The sequence below is a fragment of the Columba livia genome, chromosome 14 (genome assembly GCF_036013475.1).
Source record: "Columba livia isolate bColLiv1 breed racing homer chromosome 14, bColLiv1.pat.W.v2, whole genome shotgun sequence".
Lineage (NCBI taxonomy): Eukaryota > Metazoa > Chordata > Aves > Columbiformes > Columbidae > Columba > Columba livia.
In genome coordinates this window covers 4,837,538-4,857,005 of record NC_088615.1, presented here as the reverse complement: position 1 = coordinate 4,857,005, position 19,468 = coordinate 4,837,538, and the positions used below count along the sequence as shown (strand labels likewise).

The following is a 19,468-nucleotide window of genomic DNA, read 5'->3' as shown; positions in this document are numbered from 1 at the left end:
CTTTTAGTCCTTTTTTTATAATATTTTTCTCCTTTTCTCTTGCACTTTTTCCTCTTGATCCTCATTTCTGAGAAGAAACTGATTTTTTAACTATAAACAAATTGTAGAGAGGAGGTCCCACTGGTGGTGTCCTCACTAATGGATGTGAAAATCAGAACCAGAGAGAGGCAGGAAAGGAAGAAGATGGCAGAGACAAATATATTTGGAAACAGCTAACCAAGGAACAAATTAAAAATGCCCTTTGAGTAAAAAGAAAACAAAAAACCAAAAGAGGCTCCTCTCTGAAGAACACAACCTCAAATCTTTTGTCTGCCTTTGAGTCTGCATCCCCAGATCTTGGGAACTGCTTATAACTTTTGCCTGCTGGAAAGTAACCCCTCATGTTAAACAAAATGTCAAAGCTTTCTTGGTCTCACAAAACTCCTGGTCTTCTCCTCTAAAGGGGTGCAGGTGTGTTGTGGTGCATCTCAGATTCTGAGAGTTAAAATGAGGAAGGAAAAAGATGAAACAGATATTGCTGGCAAGACAATTTAAGGCTGCAGCTTTGTGGGAGTCAGTGTTGGGTAAGCCCATCCAAGCCTACCTCTGCTTCTACTGCTTTGGTAATTCAATAATATTTGCCCAAGGGATGATACCTAACGTAAGCTGTAGCCCCAGGGTGGTCCCACTAACTCCCATGTGTTCCAGAGAGTTACATCACGTTTTTTCAAGGTAAGGGATGGCCATAGGGGCTTTGCTGTGCCCTAGTGTGGGGAACTCCTTTCTTGCACATCCACCTGCTGATGGATTTCCTTCTTCCCTCTTCTCAAGCAGGGGAGATCTGACTGCAACTACAGTTAAAAGCCAAAGCCATAAGAGTGCTCTGAGTCCTCTCTGACAATCCCAAGGGAGTTGCTTACTCCTGGAGCAAGTGCTGCAGGTCTAATGGCTGGGGTCTTGCCAATATTTGCCTAGACAGGGCTGGGATATCAAGAGGTATGGATGTTGCCATGCACTGAGTGTTGGTCTCTAGACATAAAGAAGTGTGCCCAGGAGAGAGCCAGAGGCTCTTGCATTACTTGGTCTGACCCCCCAATCTTTTCCTGTTTCACTGTCTCCTGTTTATTGCACACACCATGGTGTGTAGCACTGGGGACTGATTAGCCTCTCATGTTAATGCTGAACTATTTCTCCATGTGTTTAGTTTTCTTCCTTCTACTTGCAATTTTTTCATATCCATGAACAGTAAACTACCATGCTCTCATTCCTTCTTAGATAGTTATATGATACCTGTGCTACTGATGCTCCTTGTTTCCCAGCTTCTTTGCTTCTGGCTGGCAGAAACATCTATTGCCCTTCTACATTTTCACTCTGTAAGGGAACTGTGGCTCTTTGGAAAATGTACTAAAGGCAAAAGGAAAATATGATCTTGCTAGCACTGGTGCATTCAGCAGCATCTGATGGTGGTAGGGACTGTGAGCAGGATCAGAATGATGTCCCTTTCCTCCTTTGGTAAATATGCCCTTTCTGTCTGGTGTGCTGTGGTACAAGAGCAGAAGGCACTAGCTTTTGTTTCCAAGAAACAAAATGAAGAGGATTCCAGAAATACTTATACCTAGGTATTTGCTACAGAGGTGTCTTAGGTTTCTGAGAGGAAAAAATACAGAATGCAACTGAAAATAATTTGAATTTACAAGACAACATGCAGCTTCTCAGCACATGATCAAATTTTGCTGTTTCTGAAGGTAAACACAATAAAAAGCATCCAGGAAAGAGCTGAAGTTAGTCAGATTTCTACATAAAAAACAAATGAACATACCCATGAATAAAACCCCCACAAAAACTAAACACTACAAAACATCCCCCAAAAACAGTAAGATGCTCTAGCCATGATCTCAGGGTGTGTGACTCTCATGTGGGTCAGCAGGGGATATAACACTGAGGTGGAATATGGTCCCCAGGAATTCATCGCTTGCTTGTGAAAGGAGACAAGAGCTGTAATCAACTTACCCACTATATTTGCTCCTGCTGTTCACTAATGAGTGAAGACAAAGCAAACAGCACACTTTCAACTCCATCAGACTGAGATATTTACCTGTAGCCAGTGAGTCCCTAATCAAAATTAAAGCAAAACAGGCGAAATTAGCTTGTTAGCATTTTTCTCTGTTAGTGTTGGAGAAATGTCACTTTTTGCCTGGGGCAGTTTTGGTAGCTTTGCCATGAAAGAAAAATCTATTGTACCGGTTACATCCCTAAACATTTAGTCTTGGGCATTCAAATGTAGCAAGAGTGATGATATGACACTTCTCTGTTAATTTATTCAGCAAAGGAAGGAGGCTGGGGACAGGGCAGACCAGTGCTTAGCTCAAAGCATAATGTGACTGGCAAACTAACAAGCACTTTTTAGTCTTCTTTGATGTATGGATTTCTGACTTTTTTTCTAACAGATAGATGACCCTTTGTAGAATAATTTTAAGCTAACTGGAAATAGATATGCTTCTTAGTTATCATTTCTGTGTCCTTTGGGAATAGTCCCCACAGGCTGAAGATCTGATTCTCTTTCTTGTTTGTTGTGACAAGCAGCATGCCAGTTAGGGCTGTTTTCTGGGCTGTTTTCCCCGAGCCCCCTCTAGAGCCAAAAGCTGAAGGTCTGTATTTATCCTTAGGAAGAAGATGGATCTTGGGGAAGAATGGGCAATTGTTCAGAACTCAAGAATGTGTTCAGTTCCCACCTCTGCCACTGATTTCCCACTATCACCTCTGGCAAGTCTCTTATTCTCTTGATACTTCAGCTCCCTCCCTGCAACACAAGTAGTTCACCAGGTCCTGCCTCAAAGCCAGATACTCAGTAGGTGAGCAAACGAGACTCTTCTAGTGAGGAAGCTGAGATTGCTCCTAAAGCTACAAGAGCTTTTGAGTTTGCAGTCTGGTGCGTGGAGAAACTGTCACCATTTACTGCAGGGTGACAATAAACCATGGCAGATGCTCTCTGTTAATCTCCCACCCTCCCCACTAAGCAAAGGGAGAGAGACTTGCAAGTTGGAAAAAGTTAAAAATGCTTTACTAATGCTACTAATAAATAGAGAAAATAATACAAAATATACCAAACTAATCTCTATTTTCCCTGGGTAGCGCAGTGGCGGCTACGGCACGGGCACCTGGAAGTCCTGGGCTGGATCTGGCAATAAACTGGAACAGGATTCAGGGATGCAGGGCCTGGAACCAGGCCTGGGCTCATAGGCCTGATAGGCAGGGTCTTCTTCAGATGCCAGCCATGGTCAAAGACAGTGAGATCCTTGTGACCGTCTGCTTTTATAGCATGTATGACATGTATGGGATGGAATACTTGGTTGGTCAATTTTAGTCACCCGTTCTGTCCACCCCTCCTTGCAAATATGCCCCTCTCACTTATGGGATGTGCAAAATTTATCGGTAACCTTGGCTGCCGTAGCAATAGATATAAACCTGGACCTCTTCTGCATACCAGTGCTGCCATTATCAGCTCCAGAGTGAACAATTTCTGGAAACACATGCAGCCACCTTCAGAAAAGTGCAGTTACTTAGAAGACTTAGCTGAAAGGAAAATCCACTAAAATAGAACTGGTCTTGTAATATCTCTGTGTCCTGGTTTTGTTTAAAACAAGTCAGCCTGACTGAGGTGAAGCTATAGAATGTGACATGGACATGGGGAACCCAGAAATCTGAAGTGAGTGAGAAGGTGCAGCTGAATTCACAAACCACTGCATCTGAGCTAATAACAGCCCTGCAGAGACCCCAGGGCAGCTGGGTGATCTGGTCCAGAGGAGGCCCCTCTGGACAGCAGAGAGCTGATTCTTCCCATCTCTTGGTGGTGAGCACCCTCAGAGAGGCACAAGGTCTATGCCAAATTGCTTTCTTCCAAAATGAAGCCTTGTCTTTATTATTTGCCTAAAATACAACCCTGGAATCAGCACATCCCTAAATATTCCCTGTTTAATATATTTTAAAGAACACCACTGATACAAGGCAGTTTTGGACTAACATTAACATCTGGGCTGACCCCGCCTCCCTACCAAGTTTCAGCCTGATGTTAATTAAAACAGGCAAGTTATAAACCCCAGGAAATGGCAGCTGACCCTTGACTATGAATGTAATGCTGTAATAATATGCAGTAAAAGAGAGGCATAGTCAAACTGCTGCCTGGTTCATTCCTAGAACGATGCTCTTTCTTTCTCACCACTGTGCTCCCTTGCTCTGAGAAGTGAGACCATTACCTCACCAGCACCTTTTATGGGCTGCTGTCTGTTTTTGGGGTGGTAGGTGGCAGGGAGGCAGCCCTTGTGCTCCGAGTCACCCACGAGAAAATTATCCCAGCATGACAGGAGAAGCTGCCTCTCAGAAATCTGAAAGCTGTTTCCTGACCACATGTGGCCACTGATGATCCCATGATGTTCTTCGTTAGGGCTGCTCTGGCTAACTCTGTCCTAATGTGTGGAAAATTATGGAAGATTGTTTTCTTTCCACTCTGTATTCCCAGCTGGATATGAAGGAGAAGGGTGCAGGAAGACAGCCCTGGGAGGGATTGATGGAAACCCCACAGCTAAGGGCACAGCTCAGGTTTGCTGTGTGCCATCTCCAGCCATCTCAGCTCTGCGCCAGAGAAGCAAGAGGCTGTGTTTTATACTTTCAAATATCCATTGCTGTAAGTGCAACTGTCCTTTCTTTGGTGTGCCCAAAGTGAGGGGTGAAGGTGTCTACAATGGAAACCACATACAGCCAAGAGCCAAGGTGGTGAGACAGGGTCAGGATAGCGCTGGAGAAACCCCCCAGATGCATTACTACATCTCTCCCTGACTAAATATTAGATGTGATTTGGAAATAATTAAAGGAACATTTTTGTTGTCATTGGAAAATGTGGTACTGTTGAAATTGGAGTGTTTCCTCTCAAGATGTTGCTTTTAGTCAAGCTATGAATGAAAAACAACACACACACAAAAAAAACCCAACCAAAAAAACCCCTCCCAAAACAAAACCTCAAATCCTAAGGGCACATGGCCCTGCAAACCCCTTTGAATAGACCCTATAGGTTTCAGTTCCTGTGGCACATCAGAATCCAGCCCAGCTGCGTTCAGAGTCCCAGAGAATATGTCCCATGGTTTGTAAGCCAATTAAACTACCTTTTGAGCAGATATACATTTTATCTTCTCTGAGAGCTGAAGGAACCAGGATGTGAGCCCACGAAAGGCTGGGCTGCAGTGGATACACCCTGCCCCTTCTCTCTTTGAGCCATGGGAAAGGTCAACTTTTGTCCTCTAAAATGTGTCGCTGCTATAAATATGACTGCATAATTTATTGCAAATTGTTCAGCAAATTTATTGCGAACTATTAATAAACCTCCTTGAAACAGCACAATGAGCGCGTGCAATAAACAAGGAAAATATTTGCTTGATTTGAACCACATTGGATGATGTTAAATTAATGTTGAATAGATACATTTTGAAGGCCTGGAGGGATGAGTGCAGGCAGCAACCGGATGCTGCTGCGCTCGCCCAGAGCACACATGTCAGAAAATGTCGGGGAAGTGACCAAACCTTTTTGTCAATGGCTTAAAGCTGAGATAAGCCCCGAGTGTTTAAATTGGCAATTCTAATAGCTACCTGAATCCAATTCAATTCACAGCAGCTTGGCTTGTAAGGCAATCGGTGATACAGTGTTAATGCCAACTAATCTGATAAAAATTGACACAATGACAATGTTGGGCCATTAGTTACCAGCAGTTTTTATGTCTGTGTAAATCCATCGTGTTTTACAAGGTGCAGGGAATTCTGGGAGTCGGGGAATTTCTTTTTTTTTTCCCAGAACTGTGAGAATAAAGTGGTTTTGCCAGTGAAACCAACTCATCCTCGTGCTGTGCATGCAGCCCTGAGCATGAGAGTGTTAAATGGCAAAATTCATCACAACTAATTTCTATTTGCCATCTATTAGGCTACATTGTTTTGTCCTCAACGTCAGGTTAAATAATGAACCTCTCGGAATAGAGTAAATTAACCTCCACTTTATGTTCGTGTCATTGTCAAATGGAAACATCACTTGTACAAATGAAAAAGATTCATTAGTAAAGCTAATGCATAGGCTCCACTCTAGTAAAAGATAAGAGCGATTGAGGCCTTGTCATAATGCAGTGTCGAACCGCTGGCTTGTTATTTATGATGCCTGCCATAATCTTTGGAGATTATTTTCAGCAATGGTAATTAGCACACAATGCATCAGGAACAATTATGGAACAATGTCTTAGCTTGACAGGTATGCCACCCTGCTGCAGGCGAGCTATGATCCATGAGAAATTCAATCAAATCTGCGTGCTGCAGGGAGTTTATTAATATTTCTCCTTCCGAGGCAGTTTGAAAGGCAGCTATGCTTGACCGGCCACCCAAAAATACTTAGCAGTGTGATATGAGTGTGCTCCTTGTTAACACACACCTATCTGCACAGAGCCTCCCTATGCACTTAGAGCTGATTAAAATAATATCTGTGAGTTTGCTGTTTGCTGTGGTGAAGAGAAAATTGCCACCTCTCCTGGCTGGCCACAGGGCCTCGTTCAGGGTGGGTTGTTGCTAAAGGGACTCTGTAATAAAGTGGCAAAGTCCTGTACTGTCACAAATCCTGCAAGTCTACTAGAAGCAGTGGGACTGCACTGATTTACAACTCCTTACATCCCAGCTTAGTGTCTGATGAAGGCAGTTTTCCACTGAGCAGCAAAATGCAACACCGCAGCAGCTTCTTGTTTCAGGCATCCCAGCAATCCTGTGTGAAGCCTCTCCAGAGAGAGTCGGGGCATCAACAGTGCACTGAGATGTGGTTGAGGAGCACTGTATGTGGATGGTAAAAGTGGGGAGGTATAAAAGCTGGGCATTAAAGCAAGTGAAGTAAGTGAGCGATGGTGATTGTTGGGCTCTCCAGGCAGGATCAGGGGTGGTGTCTTGCCAACAACAACAAAGGCACCCAGGATACCAGGGTGAGAAAGAGTTACCAGCTTCTGTAAACAATTATGGAAGAGTAGTGGGAACAGGGATAAGCCCTCAGCAGAGCTTGCTTTACAAACCTGAAGGCTTGGGACAGTCTTTCTTCCCACTAGCCACTCACATGGTTAATAGCAGCGTCTCATTTCTCTGCGCAGTGGAAGAATCATGTCTTTCCCCAGGCTATCTGGGCTAGTTTAGGGCTCCATAAACACCAGACAGTAGCAGGAAGCTGAGAATATTGAAGGCAGGTAGAGCCTAATTTCTTCTGGGGACAAGGAAGCTAGAACCCTAAATGCTTCTGGAGTGTTGGTGTAAGTACCAAGAACAACAGATGCCATGGAAAGTCTTGAACAAGAGACTCAAATACTGCTCTCCAACATATTTTTTCCTGCATTTAGCTATTTGTTCAAGCTTTTCTCTATGAAGGGAAGTCCAAAGAAGGCTGCAGCTCCTCTTTGCCCTGCTTGTGGTGGGAAGCAGAGCCTGGGATCACAAGTGCCTTGCCAAGGGACAGTTGAGGCATTGTGTATATGCTCAGCCCCCTACCAGTGCTGTGCCTGCAGTCAGCCTCCTTCATGCTCGGCTGCTGTCCTGTTCAGTAAAAACAGGTGCTTTGCTTTGCAGAGAGTGGGAGAGGATTTCTTCAGCCTCATAAATAAAGACATCCCACATGGATGGTCAAATCCTGACCTCAGGGAAATCAGGAGTAAACCATTAGCTTCAGCAAACCAATTCACACCCCATCTCTCCAGCCTGACCCAATCCAGAAGCTGTAGTGGGAAGGTTAGTTCTGGTGGTTCTCAGTTTACTTACTCTGGGCTCAGTGGGAAGAATTGGCCCTCAGCTGCATAGTTCCCCAGAGACAAAAGCAGTTTCTAATAAACATGGGCTTCCCATTTTTGATTCTGGCTTGAGTCTGTCTGAGTAACAAGTAGGATGGGCTCTGGTTTGCCTCCCTGAGTCAATATTGCCTAAACAGATGACTACAGATGAACTCTGAAAAATGGATGATACTTCCCCCTTCCTGGTCCTCTGCAGACACCTTGTCCAAACGTAACCTGCAGAGGGAAACCTCATCACTGTGGTATGCAAGCACTTTTCAGTATGACACATACAGAGATCATTTCTAACCGGTAAGTCGCAGCGAAAACCGTGGAGATGGGTGGCAGATGGAAGGTGGTGGGCATAGTCAATACCCGCATAACTTCACAAGGATAACTTTCTAGAAAGCCCTGCTTAAACAGGACAGGGCTCAGCTCTGTAGCTGCAGCTTTTCACTGCACCTTGCAAACTCCTGAGCTGTTGGTCTCTATAGCTCCAGGTCACTCCAGCTGATCTGCCATGGACAATTTCTTTCCATAAGGCTGCAGAGAGTTGCTGCTGTGTGGCTGCTCATCCTGGTGCTTGCCTGAGCCAGCACAGAGCTAATGTGAATATGTGGCACAAGTGGCACATGCAGTGGTTGTAGCCACCCCTTACAGCAGAGTTATAGCCTCTGTGGCTACAACTGTTTTTAGTACCTGCTGAATAATCCCTCTGGTATTTTAGAGACAACCTCACAGGCACCACATTTTTTTGTTGTTGTCAGTGGTGACATGAGGATCTTCCAGCCGGCTTCTAGGTCTGCCCCGGAGTACAAAGCAGAGCTTTCCAAAAGGGATACACAGATTATATACCAGCCTTTGGAAATACACTTGTTCCAAGCTTTACTAAAAAATAACACTGCAAAGAAAGCACCTTGGCCAGGTCTTACAGGACTTTGGCTTCATGTTTTCTCAGTGTGCAGATTGGGACAACTTCCTCATAAATACTGTTTAACATCTTATTTGGTTACTAATAGACTGGGGGATACTTCATCATCCTCATTTAATAAAAATACATCAGTTTGCTTCTTTCTACATGCAGAAGTGGAAGTGCTATCTGCAGATTTCTGCCCATTCTGCATCATTATGAATGATTTATCATTGTCATCCTGTAATAGGCTTATATCATGATTAGGATTTCTTTTGTTCTTAATAATGCTTAAAGACCATTAAGAAAGAGAATTCACATGCACATGTCAGTGGGTGAAGAGACACCCTTAAAATAGGGGGACAGCTCTGGATGGATAACAGGAGTGTGGGAGGGACGGCTGGTCGCATTTAGCAGCGCCAACCATATTATAAAATCATCAGTCAGAAAGGAATTGTTGCTTTTGTTTATTTTAACATTATTTTCTATAGGGACTGCTGCTAGGGGCTGAAGGGCGTGTCCAAGTTGTTTTTTTTTTTTCTAATGCAAACATTGTTTGGTATTTCTGTTGCACACAATCTCTTTCCTTCCTCTTGTTTGGTATTTAAATGTATGGATGGCTTGTGATTAGGAGCAGGTGGAGGGGGAGAAGAGGACAAAGTGATTTTAAGTCACTCCTCTTTTGTGCCACCATCTGTTCCTGGGCTGGAGTGAAACTGAATGCACAAAAAGTGATCGGCACCATAACTTTTCCAAAGAAAATGAGGATGATCAGGAGAATCCCAAGGGACATAGGCCTGATGGGAGAGGTCACACCCTCCTCCTCTGTACCCTGACAGATTGCTGCGCTGCTTTTCTGCTTAGAACAGACAAGCCACCATTTATTAATTATGGGTTGTTCTGCTGCTGAACCTAAAAATCGGGACCCCTCTGTGCTCGGTGCTGTATTAACACAGAGCTCAGCGGCAGCCACTGGCCCCAAAGACCTTACAGTTTGCGTGGAAGAATAAAGAAAACAGATGGATACAACAAACCGACTGCGGGAGCATGAAGTAACCATGAGACAATTATGATCCGTTAAACTATTCAGGTCAGGAAATGCACTGAAATACTATCCTCAATTGAAACACTAGAAGGATGCTAAATGGGCAGAGGACAGAGTGTAATGATTAGATTTGGAACAATGGATCGAACGTTCATTGCAGAGATTGCCCCAGGATTTTTAATGACCAGTTGTGATCACTGCTTGCATTTTACATACTACCCAAGGAAATTGTATATCCAGTTGCTTTAAACCTTCTTGATGTGCACCTTGTGAAGGCCTGGAGGCTGGTATTTAATGCTCCCATAAATTTTGATGAGATAGTCTGCAATAACAAAAGAGCAATCAGCACTAACTGATCGCCACAGCTTACACATCCCAGAAGTTGAGTATCTTCCCTCAGAAAACAGCTTTTGATTGCTGTAGTCATCCCTGCAAAAACATCTGCTGCTCCACATACCTGGGAACACTGAAGGTTGTTTGGAACAGGCTTGGGATATTCCGAGTGCATTTGCTCAGTGTGTCTGTGAGTCAGGTCGAGCTGAGGGACCTTTAGAGGGCACTGGAAAATCCGTGGCTGAGCTGCTGGCTTCTGCAGGGCTGGTGCTGTGGATGTGGCACCTGGCAGAAGGAAACCTTGTGCTTATTCCCACCCCAAATTCAGCACAGTGATTGTGCTTGACTTGGACAGAGCCTGAAAGGAGTGCAGGATACAAGCAGCTAGCCCAGAACCTGGAGATAAGTGGGGTGCGTGCAGGTGTCTGCAGCCCTCCTGTGCGGTCCCTGTGCTCAGGGGCACCCTGAGCTCTGTGTGCTCCTCACTTGCCTTCTGTTCAGCACCTACTTGCTCCATGCAGAGCAACACTAGGCACGATGCTGTGATGCCCAGCGCAGGAGATCCTTATGGACATTCTTGAGGGACTGAAGACAGTACCAACCTACCAAGCTCATGAGTGCCTTCTGCCTCTGTCCAGTTCAAGGGAAACTGAGGTGCTTCAACAGCTGTTAGTTCCTACCTGGACTTTCTCTGAAGGTGATGCTGGCCTGAGGTCTTCAGTGATGCCTGATGCAAACATCTGGTGAACAAGGGCAGAGCGGTGATGTCCCTTAGAGGCTTTGAGCAGTTTACAGCTCAGAGCAAAGTGCCTGCCTGTTGCTGAATGAGCTGGTCCAGACTGCAGGGTTCGCTGTACTTGTACTCACCTTCTATGAATGTCTGGGTTGGCTCCAACCTGTTGTAGCTCTCTGGAGTATTACATCTTTCAATCAGGTATTCAGTACTCTTTAGACTCCACATTAGTCCATACAGCTAAACCCTGACAAAAACTGTTTAATGCTTTATACAAGTATTTTCTTTTTAACAATTCCGGCCAGAGATGCTGAGTTGAGGAACCAAACTAATTTCATGTACTTCTCCAACACCCCATTATGACATTTATGACATATTTTTCTGTTTAGAGGGATGATTTTTTCCAGATGCCAGCACATCTAAAACTACCTAATGAGATTTCCACAGATGTAGAGCTTAAAACCATCTACGGTATTTTTATTTTTCTCTCTAAGTGATGATGCTTCCCAACTGAAACATTTTCCGTATAAAGCACTAGAAACAGTTGAATGCATATTGGATTCACAGAGAGCGGAACTCGTTCATTGGAAGGGAGCTGTTGCGATTGAGTCTTGGCTTTTCTGTCACTTGATTTGAAATGAGTTTTGTTTTCTTTGGTGTTGGCCAAGGACTTAGAGAACAAATTTCAGAGTTCAAGGTGGACAGGGAGTACTTCAAAGGCTCTTCTCTACAGTAACACCACCTCCCTACGTACGGTGTCTTGCCTTTGCACATTGCAAAGGAGGTATTATTGACCATGTTTCACACTGGGAAAAAGACAGGAACAGAAAGATGAAGTGACCAATGGGTGAATCTCCCTCTTTTCTCCATGGGTGGGAGAAGCCTTTGTTTCCTTGATGGCAGTTGATGCTTACCCTGTCTTGTGTTTTTGTCCTTGGGGGATGGTGATGATGAGTGGCTTGTGCAGGGTGGACTCTACTCCTCCTCTGCTCCCTGCTCTTCTTCCCTTCCCCAGTCTGCCCACTTAGGAGGGAGGAAAGCAGGCTGATGAATGTTGCCTCACTGGACGAGGTACTGTGCAAGGTCATTTAGGGTCCTGAGAAGAAAACTGGGAAGTTGTAATGTGGTGGTTATTTGATCTGAGCCTCAGCAAGGCAGGATGTTTGTATTGCTGCTGGATGGTCATTTTCACCACCTTTGTTCTTCACATTTTTCTTTCTTAATGCAGCTGATGAGACTCAGCTTGTTCAGAATCAGGAAGAGAATCTGACCCCTTGAGAGCCACCCCCTCGTGAATATGGAATAACACAAGGAAGGATTCTGTGTTATTCTGTGGCTGGCACCGGGATTCCTGGTTTGGGTGTGATCCCCAGGATGCAGAGACATGAGAAAGTTGTTTAGCCATGTATTGGGTGGGTGTAAGTCTTGCTATCTCCTGCTTCCCCACATTTCTTCTGCTTTCACACAGAATGATTATTATATTCTTTCAGTGAAGAATGACCCCTATTACACTTAAAATAAATCGCAGCATTGTCTGGAAATATTTAAGCTGAATCTCTCTCAATCTTGTAAGAGCAGAACACCCACAACCAAGGAAGGGAGGCTGCACCGTTCCAGCGCTGAACTCAGCCTTGCAGATGTCTGTCACCTGTTTCTAAGGAAATGTGCAAGTGTTTGGGAAAGAGCTGGGCTTCGTTGTTATTGTGGGAATCTGAAACCGCTCTGAACTTTGGCCTTCTATCCCCTTTCCAAATTTCTTCCTTTTTTTTTATGGAAGAGAAATTGCTAGGCTTATACTTCACTAACTGGTTTGCATTAAGGGCTCTGTTCTGCCAAATGCCAAGTGCTCTCAGCCCTTGCCCAAGCCAAAGTTGCTCAGGACCTTGCCAGAACTGAACCATAAGATTCAGATTTGCGCCATGAGTTACAAAGTCAGTCTCCAGTTCATGTTCACTGATCTCTTCAGACAATGTTCCCACTCCTGGCTGGGGAAAGGTGTGATTTGGCATGACACGTGGTGCTAATAAATAAGAACAGCCTGTCCCTCCAGCAGCTCTTGCCTTACCGGGCAGTGTGCTGGGCGGCAGAGCAGTGAGCAGTGTTCCTCCTACCTGCTGGTGAGGGCTGCGAAACAAAAAGCTTCTGGGAGCTTTTGCCTTCTCATGGAGAAAGGCAAAAGCCAGATGCCTGGAGAACAGGAGGGGAAACCTCCTGGTCTGTATCTGGTCCCCATCTTCTCTCTGAACAGCCCACAGTGAGGCTTCTCTCTCTCCCCCTTTCACCTACCGCATGCGACTCTTTACTGTACCCCATCACTAAAATCCCATTCCTTCACCCCACTGGCTTGGCATGTCACTGTGCTTCTCAGGAATGTGGATAAGGAAAAGCCTTAGTAAGTGGAAAGCATGATATGATGCTTGTATGAGGAATCTTCCCAAATTCCTGTTATGCAGGAGTGTGTCCTTCTCAGCCCCAGCACAAGCACGTCTTTCCAGGTCCTGGGTTGTGTGGGAAGAGCTCAACTCATCCACTTTTCCATGGGAAACAAACACACCGCAGAGCTGGGTTGTTTTACAGGAGAGGTGCCCCACATCTGCTACGACTTCATGGACACCAAATTTAAAAAATTAAGACCAGGATCAAGACAATTATCCAAATGCTTATTGGGTGGGACTGCCAGCTGAGATAATTTTGGATCCAGAAGCAGGTTCATGTCCCAGCTAACAAGAGGTTTACTTGGTGCTAAAGCCAGCTTCAATATCTGTCTACCACTCACTCAGTGGAATGTTTGGGTGTTAGAAACCATCTTGAAGAGGATGTGAATGTTGTGCACCTTTGCATTTCATGTAATAAAATGGTTCCTGGTCAGCTAGGCTGTCAGTTAAGAATTATGCATCCACTGCTTTGCATGATTAATCAGATGTCAGGATGTATGTGCTCTCCCAGCGTATCATCCCATGGCAGGCAGCAGCACATTTACAAATGTAGAAAGAAAAAAAAAAAAGCAATAATAGGAAAAAGAATTATTTTTATGTGTACTTGTCTTAAGACATATTTTTCCATTCAGTAATTTGAAAAAAATAACCATCTGGAAAAAATTATATTATGGACAAGGCGTGTCATGACATTTACAGCACATATTTTTGCTGCTAGTATCAAAACCAGCTCTTTGCTCCATCAAGAGCTGAGTATTTGTATACACATAAATGTTCAGTAAATAAAAGGGCCTCTGCAGAAACTCAGTACTTGGCGATCCTGTGCTCCCAGAATTCACATTCTCATTTGTTTATAGTTTTTTTCAAACCCCTATTTTTTGCATCTCAGATGTAAGTGCCTGTAGTTCCTTTCCCTTTGCCCTTTGGGTCTCAGGAGAATGACAATGAACAGCACTGCTGTGGAAGAAGTCCTGATGTGAGTAAAGGTATCAGGAGGTAAAAAGGTCATGAGCATAAATGAGACAAAGTTTCCAAAGAAATCACCAAGATGATTTATAATCATGGGCAACCCAGTTCAGCCAGAAGGAGAAATGAAATGTGTGCATCACGTGCCACGTTTTGAGAGGGAGCAGGGAAAGAATCCAAACAGCTCCTGTCATCTTCTAGATTGGTTGAAGCTTCCTAATGATGTTGGTCCCTGCAAGCCACCCCTGGCAGCAGCACTTGGGTCGAATGACAACTCCCCTCTCTCTGGCACTCCTCCTACTGAGGTCAAAGAGCCTTTTTTAAGGCTTAGTACTCAGTCTGGAGGCTAATGCATGGTTTACATGAGGTGTAAGCCTTGCACAGGGTCTCTTCATAGCCAGGTTGCATGTCCAGCACCCCCTTTGGGGTTTCTGCAGCCTCAGTATCCTTCGGGCAGCTTTATTTGTTGGGGTACCTGTAGCGCATTCCCAGGATGCTGCCATGTCCAGTATCCCTACGAGTGTTACCTGCTGCCCCCTCCAGAACGGCAGCTCTGAGGGTACCGTTTCCGTGAGGAATATGACTCGAAAGGGTGAATGGAAGTGAGATGTCAGTATCTACATTGGGGTGGCAGAAACAAGGAAATTATGGCTTTGCTTTACAAAACAGGGACAGGAGCTGTGGTGACACTGACAGCCAAATATTCCCGGGGTGTGGGTGTTTGGATGCACAGGTTTCCCCAAGATTAACCTCTGCCCATTGAGAGGCTATGGGCTGTAACCTCCACTACCACTTGTAATGTCCAATTAACACATGTACTCTAAACTCATGTACATCATAGCCTTTAAATGTCCCTCTAAAAATATAATTTAAAATATTAAATAACACTGTAGAAACTGTCAGGTAGTATTTATGTTTATGTATTTCTTTATCATATGTATTATCACACTTTTAAAATCTAAAATGTTCTAGAAATTCTCCCTTTGTTTTGCACAGATTTTGAACATAACCTACAATTTTACCTAAAACTTGTACTTTACAAGTATTACAGTTAATTTTAAATATTTTTGTCTTTTACGATCTCATGAGCTCTGTCTCCTAAAGTGCCTTCACAAAGCTGTTCTGTTTAGTCCCAGCTTAGAAACCCTGAGTGTACCAAAATCTCCTCGAAATAGTAATGTGGTAATGCTTAATCACAACATGTTACTACTTTGACATAAAGGAACAGCGATTCTTTCTCTGGGAGGAGGGTCAGTAGAAATGAATCTTCTTAACAAAAATCAATACCCCAAAATCTGAAATCAGTTGATGCAACTATCTGCAATTCAACTTCCTTATTAACAGACCCAACCAATCAGTTCTGTGTACTCCCTGTTGCTAAGTTGCCTCCATAAACAAATTGATTAATTGATTTATTTTTTTTTTCCCAAGGCCTTTTAGTGTATAAGCAGGTCAGGCAGCTATGATTTCATTTTGCTCATCTACTCAGCACTGGCTTTGTAAATCAGCTTGGAACCTCAGTTCTTCATCTCAAAGATCAGTGGCGTGATCTGCAAGCTCAGATGGAAAGGTGGATCCGTGGAGAAGCTTCAGCTCTCTGGGAAGATGGGGAGAGAGGGACGGGGTTCAGTGTGAGAGTGGAAACCATCCACACTGCCCCTGAATTTGAAGCACTTGGGTCAGAACTCGTCCTTAGAGCTTCAGACCGAAGTTAAGACAGAAAAAAAACTAAGGAATAAAAGTACATTTTAAGTTTGGCTTTTCCTTTCAGCTGTTTCCAAGCAAGAGCTTGACTGAAAATCTGCTTGAACAGGCTAATATCCACAAAGCAACATCCATATCTTTCTGGAATGGGTCCCTCTATACGTCCCTCATTTTTACTTCTCTCTGAAAGATAATGTTGTGTATTTTATGTGTTTGTTTGTGGTTCTCTCCCCACTTCATCTGTACACAAACTGAAAAACAGTGGAAAGAAAACTGGAAAAAAAGACAGTAAAGAAAAAAATTGGGGAAGTATCAGTGATTCCATCACACTCATTGACAACATCTAGTAAAAGAGAAGGAGGAAAAAGGCTTAAAAAAATTACCCCAAATATTTCAAAGTGAGAAGTTTTGGAAAACAAACCATGGTGTTTTTTTAACAATCTTTCTTTTTCTGTTTAAATTGGTTCTGGTACTATGAAGTTAGCTTAGAAACATAAGTGTTATAGTCAAGAGGTTCAAAATGTCGTCTTTTGAACAACAAATTGAATTTCCAGAAGGATTTCATGGTCTTTGGCAGAGAAAGGTAGATGCTTTTTGGGAGTCAAGTTTTGGACTATGCTTGGGGTTTAAGGCTGAAATATTGCAAACTTCATTTCTGTAGAGTTTTGGCTGCACAGCAGCAAGTATCTTGCTCCATTATCTCCATTGGCAAAAGCATCACAAAAATAGTTGCTCTCATGAGTTGTTGATCCTTTTTGCATTTTAGGTTAGATGCAAAACCAAAACACCAGTGGCTAATTCAGACCTTGGGATTTGAGCCTGAATCTATCCCAAGATTTAGAAGTGTTAATGTTCAAGATTTTGGCTTTTACCTATCTCCAGTCAAAAGATGTTTCACATGACTTCATCACTTAGCAAAGTAAATGGAAGGCAGTTAATTGTTTGTTTCTTTCTTTATTCTCAAAGTAATTAAAAGTTAATTCTCTCCATAGCTGAAACAATACTTTGAAGAAGAAAAAAATAGTTTCTTTATTACTACCAAGGGTTTTGTTATTGATCCTAACTGTATAATTACGCCTGTTTCAAGGTGATTCAAGGTAATAATGCCTTTTCTCCATAGATTTGAGGTCTCACCAAACATTAATTGAATACCTTACCTAAGAAACAAGGCAGGCTAAAGCTTGTGTGCTATTAGTGGATATTAGTATTACATCAGCTTTAAATGTAGGCAAATCAGGACATAACATTGCCAAGGGACACCTGTAAGCGCTGGTCTCTGCATCCTTACAGGCAGCCACAGGGCTGTGAATGGGGCCGGTGCTGCTCTTGCCCTCAGCAGGACCATGGTGGTGGCCTCAGAGCTGGTCTGGATCCCACCAGCTGGGACAGTCCTGGGCTGTGTCACCTTTCATGGAGCCAAAGGACACCAGAGCAGAATGCAACTGAACGGGTGACAGGCCCATGTAGATTTAGGAGGAAAAGATCTTCCGGTTTCCTTCCATCCTCTCCCAGGCTGTCAGCAAGAAGAACAGATCATCAGCAGGACCTGGCTTACCCATCCTACCATGTGAGGCAGCCATGGTACTTGCTAATTTTGTTTGTTTCTCTCCTCTTGCTGCTTTGACCCTTATACACATTTCTTCGCTGTGCTATAAATTTCTTTTATATACCAAATAAAAGAACCTTCAAATGCCAGAACCTCAGAAACAGTGGAGAAAGGTAGTGTGACATTCAAGTTTAGGCATGTTTTACTGTTTTTTTCCATCTCTAGAGGAAAGAGGGACCTTTTAATATGAGTCTTATTGGGTATTTGTTATCTTCTCAGAGGTAGGGCACTAATTCTGCCATCCCCAGGAGTGTATGACCTCTAACCCTCAAAAAATATGACAGACAAAAACACCCATAATCAAGATTAGACTTTATCTCTGATTAGAGCAACAAAACAACCTTTTCTTATGCCACCATTTGATATGCTGGACATATGTCAGAAGACATGGGCCATCCATATCTTATCTTACATTAAGAGGAGTTATCCAGAAATGTACCTTCATTACTGCGACAGTCATGTCAAAAAGAATTGATTTATTGTCAACGCATCTAACCTAACAACGTTAATGGACTCTTCAGACATCTTCTCCTTCTCATTTGTTTCCTACATGCCTATCAAAAAGACAAAGCAAGAGAGTTACCAAGCTCTGGGGAGTGGTGTGTGTATGTGTGAAGAGAGTCCATGACAGCTCCTTGGACTGCCTATAATGAAATGAGATGGGGGTGCAAGGGGAGGAATTAGGAAGAGGTTTCTCCAACACTAGGACAGACTTAGAGCAGAACTTCAGCTTCCTCTGCCGCTGTATTTTCTCAAACGTTAATGGTTCTTTTGGGGATTAGTTAACAATGCGGTTGGTTACACTGTTGGTTAGCAGTATCTGGAAAGGATTTACCTGCGTTTCACCTCTGTGTATTTATTTGTGGCCCTAATGCAGCCAAAGGCTTGAGCCAATGGTGCTGAGCACCGTTGTGAAGGATTGATGTCCTCTGGAGCTGTCAGAAAGTGAATGTTTGAGATTGGGCAGAAGTGTTTTCTACGTTGTGTCTTTGCCAAGTCAGTCACTGGGAAACCTATTCCTGCATTCCTGTTATGAATGAACTCGCCTTTTGCCAAAGTATGACTGGCTGTCTGGTGCTAATCAGTGGTAACAGGATGACCTTTGCAAGTGAATAGAGCGAAAGGCAATTTATCTTATAGGACTTGTACAACTGTTTTGTTTAATGAAACAACATGATTATAATCTTCCCACAAAGGCACATAAACAATTAGAGTAAATCTCCCTCACATGTTGCTAGGTGTTTACATAACTCATCCTTCTCTCTTATCAAATGATGTGTACAATGCACTCCTGACTCTGGCAGAACTTGGATCGTGTGAGCTTCATCAAACCTGATAAACAAATGTGTTTCCTATAACGCTGGAACAGCATCAGCACACATTTATTTATGCACCCAGGTTCTGTTTTAAAAAAAGACTTCCAGTCACCAGCGAGTGGTATTTAAACAACCAGGGGGAATGCAGAAACGTACGCTATTACTAAGGGCATAGATACTGCTCTCTTGGTGCCTGTTATAGTCTTCACTGAGTCAAAACTGCCAGTTTGGGGTTTGAGTTTGTTATTTCAAAGATGATCAAGAGGGCCAGGTTGCTGATACTTGTATTTTTATTTTTTTAAATTTCAGTTTTAAGCTATTCTGAAATTATGTTTAGTAAACACTCGTAAACAAATACACCAAAGAAGTCATGTGGAGGTTTCTCCTGCCTACCTTGACACAGTCCTGCTGTGCCTGGTCTTGGTTCATTCAAATGTCGTTTCAGAGGGGCTGAACCGAATGATCAGATTGCTCATATAACCCTAAGGTCTGAGAATTAAAAGGTTTCTTTTTCTTTTTTTTTTCCTTCCCACTTTATGTGGGAAAACTACAGAACTTACTTTCAGTGCACAGGAAAAAGTCTGTTAATGTGCCAACATCAAGTGAATTCCATGAGTCT

General features: G+C 43.4%; 1 long non-coding RNA gene across 1 annotated transcript in view; it reads left to right on the top strand.

Annotated features, from left to right (window-relative positions):
- The window catches only part of LOC110359432 (uncharacterized), a 306,576-nt gene that overhangs the window by 129,975 nt on the left and 157,133 nt on the right, over nt 1–19,468 (top strand). The window lies entirely within an intron of this gene.